Source organism: Sapajus apella, unplaced genomic scaffold (assembly GCF_009761245.1).
Source record: "Sapajus apella isolate SASKATOON/1434 unplaced genomic scaffold, GSC_monkey_1.0 scaffold60, whole genome shotgun sequence".
Classification (NCBI taxonomy): Eukaryota; Metazoa; Chordata; class Mammalia; order Primates; family Cebidae; genus Sapajus; species Sapajus apella.
Genome location: NW_022437000.1, coordinates 13,675,967 through 13,679,346, shown reverse-complemented (window position 1 = coordinate 13,679,346; position 3,380 = coordinate 13,675,967). Strand labels below are relative to the sequence as shown.

Genomic DNA, 3,380 nt, shown 5'->3' with positions numbered 1-3,380 from the left:
ATGACACACACCCTGAGTGCGGGCCGTGTGCACGGCTCTAACCTGTGAGCTCATGACACACACACCCTGAGTGCAGGCCCTGTGCATGGCTCTAACCTGTGTGCTCATGACACACACCCTGAGTGCAGGCCGTGTGCACGGCTCTAACCTGTGTGCTCATGACACACACACCCTGAGTGCAGGCCCTGTGCACAGCTGTAACCTGTGTGCTCACACACACACACCCTGAGTGTGGACCGTGTGCACAGCTCTAATCTGTGTGCTCACACACGTGCGTGCATGTGCACGATCACCACAGGTCTTAAGGTGATTGATCAGCTTCACACACTGCTGCACAGCCTGCTTTTCATACGTAACGGTCTTGAAACAGGAATGGTTTATAACGGTTTATAGTTAACCAGTGCCCATGGATGGATATTTAAATAGTTGGCAATTTCTTGCCACTATAAACTGCTACAAAACGGGGTGTCCTGTCCCAACCCTGAAAACTGGCATGGAGCCTCCATCCCTGTGGGCCCCGGGGGGAGGGGTGCTGTTGTTCTCTTTTCAGTGCCTTGCTCGGTTCCATGCTAGGCAGAGTGGCCCCTCCTGAACGGCCGCTGAAAACTGTGGCTCTGAGTTAGGACCCACATGGTTCCTCCCCACGGATGTTGAGTTGCTGGTTGGGGAAAGAGGTCCCGGTGACAAGCAGGACCCATCGGTGACAGCAGTAGGAGGGCCTGCAGCCCAGCACCGTGGTACAGCTCCAGGGGCATGGACAGCCTGAGTCTGTTCTGACCCGTCCTTCACGCCAAGCAAGGCAGCGGTGCTCATCCGGACCACTAAGCTCTGGTCACAGCAGAGCTGACCAAGCACGGTGGTCTCCTCCTCCACACGCTTGTGAAGATGCCCAGTGGAGGCACCTCGACCTTCCTTGTCCCCAGGGAGCCGAGAGTGTGGAGAGATGAGTGTCATCAACCGTGACCCTCCCGTGGAACTTCCATGGCCTCTTCCCCCTGACGTCAGCGTGGCCCTGTGTGTCCCCCTCTGCCCCGGGCTGCACACCTATCATCACCTACTACCCAAATGGCGGCCAAATCCAGCTAGTTTTGCAAATGGGACGCATTCCCAGCAGGCTACACGGCAGCAGAAGGCAGGGGCATGGTGGGCACCAACCTTGCCGGCCATGGGCCCGTGGTGGCCACTTGCCCCTCGCTCTCCTTCCAACCCTCCCCACACCACAGGCCTGCTGGGGGTCCTCCCTGGAAGCGCCGTCAGAGCCGGTTCAGAGCGCACCATGCTACTGGCAAAGCCCCTCTGCAGAGAAAAGTGCAGCTTCTTTTTTAAACAGTGGGCATCCTCACTGTGAATCTGGGTGTTTTTACCCCTCAGCAGAGGAGGAGCTGTCAGTCAGTAGCTTCCTGGTGAGTCCATGCTCGGAGTCACAAATGGCACCTGGCATGTGAGTGCTGAGGCGGCGGGGCTGGCGCAGCAGCCAGAGGGCAAGTCCATGAGTCAGAGCACCCTCGGGGCGGGTCCCAGACTGACGCGGTCCCTGCTTGAGCCACAGAGAGACGGTTCTTCCACCTCTGGCACCTTTCTTCTAAGGCGACTTTCAGCCGCAGCAGATCAGACGAGGTGTTCTAAGAACTCAGCCATCGAGCATGTGCACTTCCAAAAGGCGTATTTCAGGTTTGCGAGAAGAGGCAGGTCTGAAAAAAGTCTGGGCAGATCGTATGAAGCTGAACACCCCTGAGCTTTGGCTCCCAGTGGCTACTCAAGGGGGTGGAGGGGGACGTGGCCGCCGGACCCAAGGCCAGCACACGAGTTCTCAGGGTGGCTTCAGACCGGAGCCCTTGGCCTCGCACCCCCACCTCCCCAGGCAGAGCAGAGCAGAGCTGCGTGCTGAGTGCTTCCGGGGGATTCTCCGAACTGCTGGGCTGGACTCCCCCCTAGTGGTCCTTGGATCCCCCTCTGGAAAGGAGGTGCCAGGCTGACTTATTCACGAGCATCACAGATGCTCCACATGGATGTGCAGCCCGGTGCTGCAGACACAGACAGGAAGGAAACAGGCGCACCCACTTCCCGAGGCGCAGGCATCTGGCATTCTGTCATCAGTTGCCTAAAAGAAAGTTGAGGTGCTCCCAAAAGGAGCTGTGCAGAAAACTATGGCTGCATCAGCCTGGGTCATAACTAAACACTTATTTCTATTTGGAATTTCTACCTAACTGCTCTGGTTCGATTGACTAATGACTGAGCCCATCGCATGGCGTAGCTGCCCCGCGTACTGGAGGAACAGACAGACGAGGCAGGGTCCCCGTTGAGGAGCTGACCCCGGAAGGATCAGAATTTCCTCAAGGGGAGACGAGGAACGTGCTGGGGGCTGCTCGTCGGTGGGTGGGGCACAGGCCACGTGGTGCGGGTGAGCAGGAGCCACCACGTTACTGACAGAAGGTCGTCAATGCCGAGGACGTGTGGCGGAAGACAACATACTCCCTTCACCTTCCCGGAGAAAAAGTGAAACTGCTGCATACAAGTAACACGATTATCATGCAGAGCTGCGTACAGATAGTGGGCAGAAATTACACCTAACTGAAACTTCCTACAGTCGGTTAGGTATAAATACATCAAATGCATTAAAAATGTAACTGTTTGAACAAATACAAAAAGCACACAGATGGCTCAGAAGGCAACATTTGAGGTTTCCCAGTCGGGGCCAGGCTATGGACCCCTCCACCTTCCCAGAGGAGGAGGAAGGTCGGCCTCCAGCCGGCCATGTCCCCAGCTCCGGGGCCTCCTGCAGTTCCGGGGGACGTCCCTGCCCCACAGCGCACTCTTCTCACAGTGCTGGCCTGGATTGGGGGCTGCACGCCTTGCTCTAGCATTGCGGGGAGAGCCCGTCACGCCCGCACCACACCTGCAGATGCTTCCAGCATTAAATGTGAAGATGCAGAGGGGGCGTGGTCCAGGCACAACTGCCGCTCTTTCCTTAAGAACGCCCACGTTTTCTGTTGGGCACAATTCCCAGCCAAAGAGGCAGAAGGAAATGAGACTTAAAGATGAATAAAATCACTTTAAAGCTTCCAAAGTGCTTTCCCTCAGCACACCCGCTAATCCACACATCTGTGACGTCATCACCACTATTTGCATTTTGCAGCTGTGCCTCTAAGGACTTGGGACCGCAAGCACCCTCTCCCCCTCCTGGCTGGGCTGACCACCCTCAGAGTCCCTGGTGTCCCCAGGGGGACATCTCTCCACACAGCGTCGCTCCCTCAGGTTCCTGAGGGGTCTGTGGACAGTGTGGTTTCCCCAGATCCATTGGGGCTGCCTCCAGGAAGCCCACATGCACGGTCAGTGTCTAAATGCCTCCAGGAAGCCCACGTGCACGGTCGGTGTCTAAA

General features: G+C 57.0%; 1 protein-coding gene across 4 annotated transcripts in view; it reads right to left on the bottom strand.

The window, feature by feature from the left end:
• The window catches only part of TMEM255B (transmembrane protein 255B), a 56,794-nt gene that overhangs the window by 26,816 nt on the left and 26,598 nt on the right, over positions 1-3,380 (bottom strand). The window lies entirely within an intron of this gene.